The sequence below is a fragment of the Heterodontus francisci genome, chromosome 9 (genome assembly GCF_036365525.1).
Source record: "Heterodontus francisci isolate sHetFra1 chromosome 9, sHetFra1.hap1, whole genome shotgun sequence".
NCBI lineage: Eukaryota > Metazoa > Chordata > Chondrichthyes > Heterodontiformes > Heterodontidae > Heterodontus > Heterodontus francisci.
In genome coordinates, this window is record NC_090379.1 from 97,326,745 (window position 1) to 97,342,307 (window position 15,563).

General features: G+C 41.2%; 1 protein-coding gene across 10 annotated transcripts in view; it reads left to right on the forward strand.

Annotated features, from left to right (window-relative positions):
• The first annotated feature begins 279 nt into the window (after positions 1–279).
• sipa1l1 (signal-induced proliferation-associated 1 like 1) overlaps positions 280–15,563 on the forward strand; it is a 371,020-nt gene continuing 355,736 nt past the window's right edge. For 5 of the 10 annotated variants that reach the window (XM_068039563.1, XM_068039562.1, XM_068039576.1 and 2 more), the window contains exon 1: positions 282–476. The gene's annotated coding sequence lies outside the window, so the exon portion shown is untranslated. Of the gene's footprint in view, positions 477–2,213; positions 2,288–15,563 lie in introns of those variants that run through there. The other 5 variants (XM_068039575.1, XM_068039579.1, XM_068039578.1 and 2 more) reach the window with 3 other exon arrangements.

A 15,563-nucleotide genomic window follows, 5' to 3' on the forward strand; every position in this document is an offset into this window, starting at 1 on the left:
CACTAATTTCTACAAATAGAAACAATGAAACATGCTTCCTCCTAAAACGTTTCGTTTTCCTGTTTACAGAAAACCAGATTCATCGTTTTTGCTCTTGGTCGCCTCACTCACTTGCTGAGAAAGTGGCAATAGTTAAAGCCTTCCTTCCTTCCCCCCAGTAAGCCTGCAGTCCCTAAGTAACAACACAGCCGAGTCTCCCTCGGCACTCCTGCACTTCAGTATCGCGACGTTTTGCCGCAGTGACCTCAGACGTTTGGAGGTGGATTGGACTGAACTTTTTCAGCAACTTCCAACCACGGGCTGCATTCGGGGGCTGGGGTGGTTTGCGGGAAGCAGACATCGCTGAACGGCAAACCAAGTGCCTGGACAACTTTCCTGCTCTGGGGCCGTAATCCATCTCGCAGCCTGGGAACTAAGAGACCCCCTCCTCCCTCAATCCCGGATTGGGGAATACTTTCACTACCGAAAGAAGCTGGGTAAGAAAATCAAGCTTTTAAAGAATGAAAAAGGAGAGTGCATGATGTGTAAAGCAGCCGGAGCCGCCGCTTTCGACCCCTTTTGTTGACTGCGCCGCCCTCGGTGGTCGCAAAGAGTCTACTTTTTTTTTACTGTTCATCTGCTCACAGCTACGTGATGCATCAAACTTTGTGCTCAGCCTGAAAGAATTCTTGTCTGGGGTTGTGGACTGTCAGAGGAGTACCTAATGGTCGGTATGGTTTATTTTTTTTTTCAGCCAGATCCCAGTTTTTTTATGATTCGTCGTCCAGTATTTGAATAAAAGCGCTGAAGGGTCTGTATTGAAACATATACATTGTCCAGATCGTGGTTGCACGGTGAATGCCACTCGTTACAAATCAGATGGGGGTGGGTAAGACCAGTTTATTCAGTACATTAAGCTTTAGAAGCAGTGAGTAGATGAGCAATGATATGGATTGGAGGCCGCGGTATTGTATGATGACTAGCTAGTGACACAGAGGCTGAATGAATGGTTGTTGATGAAATTGCCGGTTGTGTACTAGAAATAAACAAAGGTGTCACTTTAGCCTGTTTCTGTTATGGCGTGTCTTGTTACTTTTGAAACGCAGAATGTTTCCATTTGTACATTTCTTGTAAATGACTGTAAAATGATACTTGAAGCGCTGTGTCTCTGGGGTAGCGCTTTAATTTAATTTCCACTTTGAATGGAAACGTCGGGAGTTCTCGACTGGTTTTCGTTGATAATCCAATTTCGCTCTGAGTAAAGGGTTTAACGTCCCTTTTCAGATGCAAATTTCTTTTGGTAGCGAACAGATATTTCTGATAGTTGAAGCGGGTGGCAGCTTTGGGTGTTCAGCCTGCATTCACCTGCCACTGGCCCAGTGTGTAAATGTTCCGATCATCACCATTCACTGTGCAGACTGGAGTACAAGTGAGAACGCCGTTGGATTTTTAAAAAAAATCAGGTTTTAAATGTAAAGATTGTAGATCAGTGATGGGAGGTGTAGGAAAACCTCCGTGGGGATGACTGGCCAGGGGGAGCGTTATATTCCTTTTTCACCTCTCCTCATATTTTGTGGTTCCCAACCTTTTAAAGATCAGAAAACGACCCTCGGAAAAGGAATCCACATAATAAACCGAGGTTTATTTTTAGTTTTTCAAGCAAATAAACCTTCACTATTTTCCCGTACCAATGCATTCTCCTTCTTTCGCATCTCTACAATAAAGTAAGGGTTGAATGAAAATTGGTGAAGTCACCAGCAGGACGCTGGCGGTTGGCGAATGACGGATCATAGAGATCTGTCCCATTTATTCAGTCGGTGCAATGCCTTAACTTATTCCAGCAGCCTTCGTGGTTTGCAACGTTCATTCAAGTGGTTGCTCTGGGTGCGCAACGTTAGCAAAAGTATTCATGGGGCAGGAAACACATTGTTACATTTGAGTACGTTATGTTAGAATGCAACAGAAAAGAAATACGACGAGCAGTCAATTGGCGGCGTTAGCAGCTTTATTCCACAGCGTCATGGGTTGCCTGTCCAGGTTATGTGTTGGTGCCCAGAATATGAGGCGCCACCTGAGTCTTTAACACCTTCCGCGTCAACCTGGCGGCTGGCGCTTCGCCCCGCCCCCCTGCTCCGCCCGCATTGGCTGCCGGCGCCCGCTGCCGCCGGCTTTGATTGGCTGACGCCGCCCGTCAATCAGGCGGTCTCCAGGCTCCTCCCGTCGTCAGTGTGGGGGAGCGAGATGAGCGCGCGGCTGCACAGCAGCAGCAGGCGGAGAGCGTGAGCCTTGGGGTGCAAGCAGCAGCAAGGTAAGAGGAGAGGAATACTGTCAGTAGCCACTTAAATAGGCAGCCTGCATCATTAGCTCATTGATGGCCTTTCACAATTAAGGTGCTGTTTAGAGTTAAGCCACCCCCCCCCCCCAATTCAAGGCAAAATGTATTACAGTAATAACCTCCGTTCATCCTCCCCGCCCCCCCTGCCCCCAAACCTACCACCTACGCGGTGAAACGACTGCAAATTGGATACAGGTGGGTAGAAAAAGAGAGTACCTATTGAAAGGGTTGATCACTGCAAAAGTTGTGTAAAGCTTTTGTTGGTAAACATGCAACCTAATGATGCATTATGATGCTAATGAATCATTACTGTCTGTGTGCAACGGGTTTTTTTTGTGGAAATTATGCACTGAGTTTCTGGTTCATTCCCTTCCTGAAAAGGATGATTGCAGCGTTTCAATGTGCCCCGAAAACTTGTGTTAGATTTAAAATTAGTGACGAGCTCAGAGGTGTTGCAGTCTATAAGATGTGATTAGTTGCTGAGTCAGTCTGGTGTTGTCTTCACTTACATTGTCATTCTCAGACACTGTCACCATTAGAATACAATGTAATTTCTCAATCGTCCAATTGATATGCTTTGCAGGATTGTAACTTTGTGAAGAATGATAACATTTTGAGTGATTAAAAATACTTGTACCTTCTAACTTCTTACTTTATATTTTGTGATAATTTTCATTTGTGCTTCCTAATGTTATCACATGCTTTTAATTGTTAGGTCTTGACATTCATGTTGTTTGAAGCAAAAACATTTTACCCATAATTTCTGTTGCTGTAAGTAATGTAAGCGAATGCCACAGTGGCTGCACAGATGTGGATGGGAACTGAAAGTCTAATCAGAGCTACTTCAGATTGGATAGGCCATGAAAGTCACAGGTATTGTCCTGTGCCGCTGTGGTTTGGGGCGGAGGCTAGCATTCCTGCATTCTCCATTATACAGCTGAGAACCTTAGACCTTTGCAATCTGATTATGCAGATATAGTCAGGAAGCATCAAATATTTCTCTTGGTATCCTTTTCTTTCTCCTGAAGGCAAATGTAAAAGATTGGTTCCAGCAGTCAACTAGGCTGGTCAGTATCCCAAAATGTGAATCTCTGGGACAATTGGATGAGCCTTCCATTACTGTAGATGGGGGAAAGGAAGGTTATATTCATTTGATTGGAACTTGGGAGTAACTGGAAAATTGGATAGTCAAATCAATACAGATGCATGAATCGTTTGTGTGTATCCTAGAACCAGCCTCTTCCTTACTGTACTAAATGGGTTGACTACTACAGGTAATCCTGACAGCCAGGGACATAAATTGGAAATTAAGGTATCAAGGAGAATAGATTTAGGCAATATATTTTCAATAAAAGGAAATGTGGACTAGAATATAAAAGTGAGGGTGTTGCTCAATTTTTAAAACTGCAAATTAATTGCTGTTTGGATTCAAGGCTATTAATTATGCTCAAAACTTTATGTATCTATGCCTGTAACTTTCCTTTCATGGGTTTAAAAGTAGCCACTGATGAGTTGAAAAACCTGAAAGTGGCTGTAATCTTAGGGATAGTTCTCCAGTGCATTGAGCTGCTTCGTCCAACTTAGTATTGTGTTTTACTCAGAAATAAACCCTGTCGAGATTTATTAAGGTTCCAAGTTTAGTATTTTGATTTATTAACAGTTAAGGAACTGATTGCAGGTTCCCCCAAAGGTTCAGTTTCACACCATCTTTACCACCTTCCTCTTTTTTTCAGTTGCCAGTGTGTGCTGAAGTTACTGATCTCAGATGAATGGCAATAGTTGTGCTGCAGTTTATCTCAATGCTTCTGGGTTAAGGATGGGAAAACTGAGCCAGGGTTCCCAGTCCGAAATTGCTTTTTATTAAAAAAAAAGGAAGATGTAAGGGTATGGAGAGTGGGATTAGACATGTGAACACTAAATTGACCTGTTTCAGTGCTGCAATTCTCTGATTCCATCTAGTTAATCCTGATGAAAAGATATAAAATGAGGACATATTTGGGCTTCACTGTGATTCCCTTCATGGTTGTTTAGCCCATTGACATTCTGGTTAGGGTTGCATACACAGAATGGTCATTTAGGAGAGGCATGGGAAGGTAGAATAGCAGCTTGGGCAAGAGATTGCAGGTGATTGGCCACTGCGGAACAATACTCCAGCACGAATCAGATCCTGCAGAACCCTGCCTCAACATAAGACAGGATCTTGAAAAGGGGAGGGAAAAAGCTCATTCCAAGACCAGTTTAGTAAGTAGCAGTTTTGCAAGAGAATAAATTCATTCTAAAATTCATTCTAAATCCTTTCCCAGTACATCACCTGAATACGCTGCAGTTGTGTTTGGAAATGGCACACGCAGCACAATAGAAGCCCTTGAAACACATTTTAAATTCTGTGATCTTCGTTGTGCTTGTGTGGCCTAGAAACTGTTCATTATCTCTACTCCCCACTGTGGAGGTTTAATTTAAGTGGGTCGTATTAGACTCTTATCTCTGTTGTATCTGGAGCAAATGCAACTTGATGTCATCAGACTTGAGTTTAGGTTACATTTGTAGGTCTAGTTGGTAAGGGGAAGAAAACTGGAGAGATTTTGCTAGCTATATTGACAGGAGTTTTAATTTTGCATATATATTTTATCCAGCCATTGTGCAATTGATGCTCAGTGCTTCTGGAGGAGTATATTGGTATTATTAAAGTTTCTTTTCAGGTTGCACTTGTACTGGAGTAATGCATGTTTGTAGATTGAAGCAGTCTGACTTGATAGCTCAGGTTCAGTTAGATTGGGAAATCAAAGGGGTCTTTAAAGAAATCAGAAGATTACAGGAGAATCCATTTGACCTCATCCTTCCAGATTATCTACTCCACTGTTTTATTACAGCACCTCCCTCTTTTTAAAAAAAAAAATTCTCTTGCGAGATGCAGTCATTGCCCACTTACTTCACTTACTAAGAAACAGTAACAACTTGCATTTATACAATGTAGCAAAACTTCCAAAGGAAGTTTACATGAATGTTATCAATAAAAATTTTGACACCGAGCCGCAGAAGGCGATATCAAAACGAATAAACAACTTATATTTGTATAGTACCTTTAACATACTAAAATTTCCCAAGGCGCTTCACAGAAGCATTATAAAGCAAAATATGACACCGTGCCACATAAAAAGATATTAGGTCAGATAACCAAAAGCTTGGTCCAAGAGGTAATTTTTAAGGAATGTCTTAAAGGAGGAAAGCAAGGTGGCGAGGTCTAGGGAGGGTATTCCAGAGCTTGGGGCCTAGGCAACTGAAGGCACGGCCACCAATGGTGGGGTGATTAAAATTGGGGATGCTCAAGGCCAGAATTAGAGGAGTGCAGATATTTCAGAGGGTTGTGGGGCTGGAGGCGATTGCAGGGCTCGGGAGGGCTGAGGCCATGGAGGGATTTGAAAACAAAGGTGACAATTTTAAGATCAAGTTGTTGCTTGACCAGGAGCCAGTGTAGGTTAGCAAGCACAGGGGTGATAGGTGAATGGGACTTCTTGTGAGTTAAGACACGGGCAGCAGAGTTTTGGATGACCTCAAGATTCCAGTGGGTAGAATGCGGAAGAACAGCCAGGAGTGTGTTGGAATAGTCACGTCTCGAGGTAAACCCCTGCTCTAGAGAAGAGAAGGTTGAGTGGTGACTTAATGGGGGTCTTTAAAATTATGAAGGGATTTGAAAGGGTAGATGTAGATAAAATGTTATATAAAAACAAAAAGTGCTGGAAATACTCAGCGGGTCTGGCAGCATCTGTCGAGAGAGAAGCAGAGTTAACTTTTCTGGTCAGTGACCTTTCATCAGTACTGACCTGAAACGTTAACTCTGCTTCTCTCTCCACAGATGCTGCCAGATTTGCTGAGTATTTCCAGCATTTTTAAAATTTATTTCAGATTTCCAGTATCTGCAATTTTTTGCTTTTATTATTGTAGATAAAATGTTCTCATTTATGGGGGATCCAGAACTAGGGAGCATGTTATAAAATGGTCACTGATAAGTCCAGTAAAGAGTTTGGGAGAAACCTCTTTAGCCAGAGTGGTGGGAATGTGGAACACACTATAGAAGGATTGGTTGAGTCGAATAATGTGAATGCCTTTGAGGGAGAAAGACTAGGAGGACATGTTGATGGGGTTAGATGAAGTAAAGTGGGAGGAGATTCATGAAGAACATAAATACCAACATATTTAGGCAGCCTGGTCTGTTTGTAGTAAATTTCATGCAGTTCCCCTTCCTACACGTCTGCTTTAATTGCAAGTATGCCTCTTCTATGCCCGTGTTGTGAATTGAAGATTTTTAATACTTGTTAATTTTTTATGGTGTGCCATGAATGCTTTTGAGAAGGTGCTTTATAAAACCCACTTATGCGTGTGATATTTGTGCTTGAAGAACTTTCCCAGTCCTGGTTTAAACTTGATAGTACATAGTATTGCATTGTATTTACAGCACAGAAACAGGTCATTCGTCCGAATGGGTTTGTTTCAGTGTTTATCCTCCCACCCTCCTTCATCTAACCCCCATCAACATATTTTTCTATTCCCTTCTCCCTTGTGTTTATCCAGCTTCCCCTTCAATGAATCTATGCTAACTGCCTTTACCACCCCTGTGATAGTGAGTAGTGTAACCTATTTGCCATTTTTTTTCTTGTGTCCTATATTTTAGTGGCCTACTCTAAGATCAGTAAAAAGAGTTCTTTTATTTTCAAGTGTATGTGAAAATGTCTGTTCACATCATTATAGGGTTTGAATGCTGCAGTGTTGCTGTGGAGAAAGCATATTTTCCATTGTGCAGTATGACATAGAGCACACCCAGTGGATTAATGAAATAAATGGATGTGGTGTTGCAGTTTGCAAGGAACCAGTGAGGAATGGATAGACATTTGTTTCTGCGCCAGGCTATATATTGTGGACACATTAGTGACATTGTTGAACATCATCGCGTCATTATTTATTTTTGACGTTCTTTTACTTTCTCGATGTGATTCCTTTCTGTTTATGGGAGAATGGCACAGAGTGCCTTAGACAACACAGAATAGTTTCCAGTTGTTTCAGTGAATTAAGCATTGGCAAATAAATTAACCACAGGGTAAAGTACCTATTTATATATTAGATATTAATAAGTGAATGTCCTTGTAAAATAGCACTATTTTCCCAGTAAACCTACTCTTCTCGTGCCTGCAGACAAAACTTGCTCAAGCTATACTACTGACTCATGGTAAAAACCTAAAATGCTCTGCTGTTTGGCGTCGGCATCAATGAGTGTGCTACTGTCCCCATGGCAACCACTTTGCATGCTTGCACAATCACATTGCTACATATTTAATTGAAACTGGCACTGAAACTATATGCTTAACAAATATCTGACTGATAAAATATGGAGGACAGCCCCTGTTAGGGTTGTGTGTTATGTTATGATGCCATTTCTGCAGCCCCCCTGGGGTTTTTTGTAAAATGTAACTCCTGTCTTTGTATACAGACCACGAGTTGCATCAAGTGCTAACTCTTGGATGCCAGTGCAGTAGGATTTATAAAATTATAAATTGTGATGTATTCTGGAAGTGTTGATTTTATGGCAGAGAAAGTCAGATCTTGTAACTTGTAAGAAACCTCTGCACTCTGTATTTTGTATTTATTTGGTTTTCTCCATGTAAAGTCTATTCTTTTGTTATTGTTTTATATAATCAGGTACAATCAAGTGATCCAAGGTTTATAAACTTCTCATTTGTTTACCTCTTTTCCCTCTTTCTAGGGAATTAAAAGTACTGTACCTAAGAAGGTTTGTATATGACAACTTATTCTTGCACCTGTTGTGTTTACACAATACAAAGGAGCTGAGACCTATTTGACCACAGCTATTCAAATACAGAAACTATTTAACAGCCTACCTGATATCCGTGTCCTTATTTCATTAGCTCTCTCTGCAATCTCAAATAATAAATAAAGGACTTAGTTAATTATTTCATGTGTTTAATTAATTTTTTCAACTGATCTCAAGTTCTGTGTTTCCTTTTCAATTCTTTGGACTGCTGCACATATTATAACAGTTAGTTTGTTTTGATTGTGCATTCTGATGAAAAAGAAAGAACCTGCATTTTTATGGTGCCTCTCATGACTTCAGGATATCCTAAAATATTTCCCAGCCAAGGGATTACATTTTATTTATTTGTTTATAGCGTGTAGTCAGTGTTGCAAATTAAAGAAATGCAGCAGCTAATTTATTGACAGCAAGGCCCCATAAAACAGTCGTGAGGTAAATTACTAGATAATGTTCTTGGTGACGATGGTTGAGGGATAAATGTTGGCCATGATACTGGAATAATACTTCAGTTCTTCAAATAGTGCCATGGGATCTTTTACGTCTGCCATTACTGTCAGAGACCCTTGGTTTAATGTCTCCTCCAAAAGGCAAGCTGTCCCTTAGTACTACACAAAAGTATTAGCCTTGATTATGAGTTCAAGTCTAGAGTGGAACCTGACCCCATAAGTTTTACTTAGGTGACTGATACTGCTAAGCCAACGCGTACACAAGATTCTATATTGGCAAATATTCTTAAATGGATATTTCTCGTCCATATTTACCGTGGAGAAGGTCATGGAAGCTAGTGAGGTCAAGGGAGGGAACACCGATATCCTGGAGCATATCAACATTACAAAGGAGGAGGTGTTAGAGATATTGAAGCACATTAAGGTGGATAAATCCTCAGGGCCTGACCAGGTGTATCCTAGGATGTTATGGGAAGCAAGGGAGGAGATTGCTGGGACCCTGGCAGAGATTTTTGTATCATCGTTGGCCACGGGTGAGGTACCGGAAGACTGGAGGATAGCTAATGTTGTGCCTTTATTTAAGAAGGGCAACAGGGATAAGCCAGGGAACTACAGGCCAGTGAGCCTTACATCATGGTGGGAACGTTACTGGAGGGATTCTGAGAGACAGGATTTATATGCATCTGGAAAGGCATGGTCTGATTAGGGATAGTCAGCATGGCTTTGTGCGTGGGAAATCGTATCTCACGAATTTGATTGAGTTTTTCGAGGAGGTGACCAAAAGGATTGACGCGGGCAGGGCGATGGACGTTGTCTACATGGACTTTATCAAGGCCTTTGAGAAGGTCCTACACGGTAGGCTGGTCCAAAAGGTTCGAACACATGGGATCCAGGGTGAACTAGCAAGTTGGATACAAAATTAGCTTGGTGATAGGAGGCAGAGGGTGGTAGTGGAGGGTTGTTTTTCAAATTGGAGGCCGGTGACCAGTGATGTGCCGCAGGGATCGGTGCTGGGCCTTCTGTTGTTTATCATATATATTAATGACTTGGATGTGAATGTAAGGGGCATGATTAGTAAGCTTGCAGATGACACCAAAATTGGTAATATAGTGGACAGTGAAGAAGGTTGTCTGAGGTTACAAAAGGATATAGATCATCTGGGAAAGTGGGCAAGGGAGTGGCAAATGGAATTTAATGCAGACAAGTGTGAAGTGATGCATTTTGGGAAGTTAAACCAGGGCAGGACATATACAGTGAATGGCAGGGCCCTGGGGAGTGTTCTTGAGCAGAGAGACCTTGGGGTGCAAGTACATAGTTCCCTGAAAGTGGCAACACAGGTAGACAGGGTGGTGAAGAAGGCATATGGCATGCTTGCCTTCATCGGCCGAGGCATTGAGTGCAAGAGTTGGGATGTCGTGTTACAGTTGTACATAACGTTGGTTAGGCCGCATTTGGAGCACTGTGTGCAGTTCTGGTTGCCGAACTACAGGAAAGATGTGATTAAGCTAGAGAGGGTGCAGAAACGATTCACAAGGATGTTGCCTGGTTTGGAGGGCTTGAGTTATAAAGAGAGATTGGATAGGCTGAGTCTGTTTTCCCTGGAACAAAGGTGGCTGAGAGGGGACATGGTAGAGGTATATAAAATAATGAGAGGCATAGATAGGGTAGAGAGCCAGAGTCTGTTTCCCATGGTAGGGGTGACTAAAACTAGAGAGCATAGATTTAAGGTGAGAGGGAGGAGGTTTAAAGGGGATCAAAGGGGTAAATTTTTCATACAAAGAATAGTGGGTATCTGGAATGAGCTGCCTGAGGAGGTGGTGGAGGCAGGAACAGTAGCAACATTTAAGAGGCATCTGGACAGGTACTTGAATGAGCAAGGCATAGAGGGATATGGAATTAATGCAGGCAGGTGGGATTAGTATAGATAGGCATTATGGTCGGCATGGACGTGGTGGGCCGAAGGGCCTGTTTCTATGCTGTACGACTCTATGACTCTATTTTATATTGTTGTGAGATCATGTGGTCAGGTCTTGGGTGCCTCCCAATTGTGGCATGTGGTGTGCAATAATGTTGTTGAGCAACTGGGCTATACTACTATATTTAAGAGAAGCATGATAATATTGTATTTAATTCATATATGTAGACATAAACAGCGGCTGATCATGTGTTGCAGGAATGTAATGCATAAATCACCAGAATGGAATTTTTTTAAACCTCTACCGAAGTCTCCTTGCAGATTGTTGCTGTTTGGCTGTTCGAATAAAAAAATACACTGTCTTTATGGCCACTGAAGTGCCAATTTTTGTACAGCTCTAAATCACTCAACTGGAAGTCTGGCTGTGATGGGGGTCAGCCGACTTGGCCAGGAGAAATAATGCTGTTAAGATTTCATATTATTGCAAAAGGTTTATGTTGTGTGTTCAGAATCCAACAGCTTACTTTGAGTCTACTTGTGGTCAAGTCCAATTTACAGGAGCTGCTCAAATCATGATCTGTTCCAGATACCTTTACCATGTTCTGTATATAAATCAGTTAATAACTGAATTTCCAGTTATCTGGACTGCTGGCAGAATATCGATACTGTATCAATATTTTATTATGTTGACTATTTGGTCACTTCAATCCTTTCTGTGGCATATTCTATTTTATTAATTGTTTGTATAAATGGCTAGGTGCATCATTACTTGTTGTCTCCCAGGCTGCTTTCACTGGTGGAACATAACATGGAGTTACAATACAGAAACAGGCTGTTTGACCCAAGCAATCAGTGTTGGTCTTCATCCTCCACATGAGCCTTTGCCCTAAGTCATACATTTCCACATCCCTTTCTTCCCTTTTATTTCAATGACCTATTTGATCTACTCTTAAATAGTGATATGGCTTATGCTTCAATCACTACTTTGAGTGGGGAATCCCACAACCTCACAACCCTCTATGTTTATTGTCCTCAATTTCTTTGGCTCTCCAGTCTGCTGCACCACATTATTTCTTGTACATCCAATCTGTGTTCCTGCTCAGATGCGCGACCTGAAAAGTTACCATGCAGGCCTTGTTGGATAAATAATGTGCGCGCCGTGCCATGCATAAGATGTAAAGAGACCATGCACTTTATGGAAGTTCATTGAAGATCATATCAAGCACTGTATGGACATGTAGCTCACTGGCATTTGCCTATTCACTTCTCATAAGCCTTTATGGAACTGTATTCCAGTATAAGATAGAGTCTTTGAGAAATAGGGAAGGGGATGGAGGAGAGAAGAAAGTATTTCTCTGCAGGCCATTGTTTAAGCTGGAGACATTTTTGGTGGAGGGTAGGTGATTGCTGAATTCTGTGCATGCCATCCAAGTTACATTTTCACAATAGTTCCAGAGTATAGCAAAGGTACCAGTCTAGTAGAATTACATAGAACATACAGCACAGAAACGGGCTATTCGGCTGAACTAGCCTGTGCTGGTGTTTATACTCGACATGAGTCTCCTCCCATTCCACCTGCCTCAACTCAGCTTTTCAGTGTATCTTTCTATTTCCTTTTTGCTCACGTGCTGTAATCCAGTTTCCTTTTGAAAGCATCTACTCAACCACTTACAGCGGTAGTGAATTCCACATTCTAACCACTGAGTAAAGACATTTTTCTTTGTTTCCCAATTGGATTTATTAGTAACTATCTTGTATTTATGGCCCCTAATTTTGGAAATTCTCAAGTGGAGTAATTGTCGCCACATCTGCCCTGTCCAACCCAATTATAATTTTAAAGATCTCTGTCACGTCACTTCTAAAGACTTCAAAGAAAAAAAAGCCCTTGCCTATTTAATCTTTCACGATAGCTGTAATCTCTCCGTTCTGGTGCCATCTTATTTTTCACTTTCTCCACTGCTTCTATGTTGTTTTCTATTGAAACCATAACCATGCACAGTACTCTTAAATGCAGCCTGATGAGGGTCATATACAAGTTTAACATAACATAAAAGAGATAACCTGGTTAACTATAGACTGATTAGCTCATCATAGTTAAACTGTTTAAGTCTCTAAGGATGAAATTACAATGTATTTAGACAAAGAGAAATAGCTAGGAGTAGCAGACGTGGATTTAAAAAGGGACACTGTACTTGACAAACCTCAATTATTTCAGGAGGTATCAGAATGGTAGATTGGGGAAATGCAGTGAATGGGGACTTTAGGGAATCTCTTGATAAAGTACCACATGGGAGATCCCTAGAGAAGATTAAGGTGTCTGGAATTAGAGGATAAATAGCAAACTGGATTAATGCTTGTTCGAAGGGAGGAAATGGAGGGTAGGAGTTACGGGCAGTTTTCAGAATGATTAGAAGTGAGTAGTGGTCTCTGACAGTGTTCAGTTCTGGGGCCACTTCTGTTCACTATGTAGATCAGTGGTTTGGATATAGGCCTCAAAGTTGTACCATCAGATTTTTGCAGATGATAGCAAAATAGGAGGTACAGTTAATAGATTATAGCTTAGACCTAAGGAAGCTGCAAATGGATATTGGTAAAAGGTGGCAGATGGAATTTCATGTCAGTAAGTGTGAGATGATGCATTTTGGTTGCAAAAGTAAGTAGTCGCTTGGTAGTACAGAACTTGAGTAATACTGAAAAAAAAGACATGCTGGCGAAGCTGTTTACCTTGCATTTATCAGGGGACGGATGCAAGAATGTCAGATTTCAAAGGGAGCAACAGTTTATATTGCATGAGAAAAGGGTGCTGATTGGTTGGCAAGTCAACTCTGGTCGAGGCATTGGCATGGAAAATGCACCAGGGAACTACTGACCCCTCGCTTTTTTGTTTAATTCAAAAAAGGCGCAACTCCTGGACATATTCCTTTTGCCCGCAGAGGACAGGTCCCAGCATATGAATATATGTAGCTTCTAGCAAGTGTAAGTGAGCCACATTGCGAGCCCGACTGGTAATTTTAAATTGGTTGTTAGTATAGTTCTTAGCACATTCGGGATTGTTCAGTAAGTGCTGTCCAATCGTGGAACCACATCTAATGTTAGACATTGTGTTCTGAATTTTGTAAGTACAGGCTGGTTGAGTATGGTCAGTACTCTGCCAATTGCGAACAGCCAAAAGGACGTGCTGTTTAATTTGATCTGCTGGTCATTGGGATGTATGGTTTCTGTACCTGACGTTGCACCGATGCTGGAATTCATGTACGACATCACTCACTTGTGTGGGTAGGCAGAATGTCTTTTTGGCTTGATGGCAGCATCAGAGGAAAATACCACTTGTGTTGCTACTGCATAGTAGCAGTGTGAAACGGCTGGCTTCACCTGTTGCTCAAATTTTAGCCGTTTCACACTGCTACAATGCAATAGAGATTGTGGGGTGCTATGACATGAGTGTTTTCAAATGATGAAATGATGAGACTGGATAGATAGAGGCAGACTTTACCGGTAGTTCACGGGTAAAAAATGAGGGGCCTAAGATACAACATTCAATGTGGGAGATTTTGAACAGAGGAGAAGAGATGATTCTTCAGAATTGAGGTGTGGAACTCACTTTCAGGGTGAGTGAGTGATATAAAAACTGCCAACTTTCAAGGTTAGATTGAATAGATGAAGGAAAATGGGTGGAAAGGATATGGTAATAAGGTTAGTTAATGATCAGAACTACTTGCTTGTGAAAATGGAAGCAAGGACTGGTTGGGCCTTTTTCCAAGTTGGAACTTCTACATGTATTTCTATGTAAGAAGGGTAAATATAGAGCATATAAAAAAAAAAAGTTGTCATCTTGTAAGTTACAAATCCGATAAATTAAATTATTGTCAGTTTAAAAAAAAATAGTCAATAAGGTGCCTAATTGTAGCCTTGTAATGAACTAATTAAGTACACGAAGGCTAATTAGATCCTGGACACGTACAATGAGACCCATAAATCCACAAAACCTATTCCGCTTCAGCAGCTTCCTGTGAGCCACCAATCGGATAAATAATTGCTAAATTATTCTAATTCCTCGACTCTAGCAGTTTTTAATTAGATTGACTTTAAATGTGTGTCCTATCTCCTGGTGGTGTTTCCATTGATAAAATTACTATTCTGCAACCTTCTTTTCTGTTATCTTGGTTCTGTTCCTCTTTGCCCCCAATGGTGATTAAAGCATTCTGCTTCTATTATAATATTTAAACCTGAAGGATAATGAGCTTTCGTGTTTTCTCCTTGACCCACTAGCAAATTGCAGCACTTTCTGGACAAATTGACACGCTTTTGCAATAATAATGCTGAGTTTCTAGATATTGTAGTGAGAGAGCCCTTTACAGTCAAAAATCTGATCATTTTTAACAAAATTAAATATATCTAACAGAGAAGTTCTGTCTCCATTAATGTGATAACGTAAATCTAATCTAGAATAAATATAGAACAAGGACTTTGTACCGTCAGTTAATGTGAGTAAATGTTTGAGAAAGAAAAACTTAAAAAGCAGTGAGTATTGACACCACTGTCAGCCAATGAATTTGAAGTGGGGTGGCACTCAGTGGCAGGATTTACAATAAACAGTCTATTTTACAGCAAACTGTGAATTTACACAGCAAATAGAGTCTCTACGAACTACATCAAACAGACCTCGTGATTGGAATTACGGCAAAGTCTCCCAATAAAAGCAGGAGTATTTCTCCAGAAAAATACAGTGAGTGGGGAATTATTATGTAATACAATTTATGTGCACAAAATCGATCCCAGTCATTCATTCGTTCCAAGTGTGATTGACGAGGGAATTACCCAATCGTCTGTATTTTGGCTGGGACTTGTGTCACTATATGTAGCTCAATGTAAAAAGGTATGGGGGAGAAAGTTGGGGGAAAGCATGCAGTTAGCTCTTTTGAGAGCCTGTAAAATTCTCTGCCTCTATGATTCAGGAGAGTCAGGCAGTCAGTCCCTGATTGCTGAGCATAGGTGCATCTATGACAGTTGTTCATGTTAGATTGTGCACTCTTGCTCCTGTCACATTAAAGATAAAGCAACAAG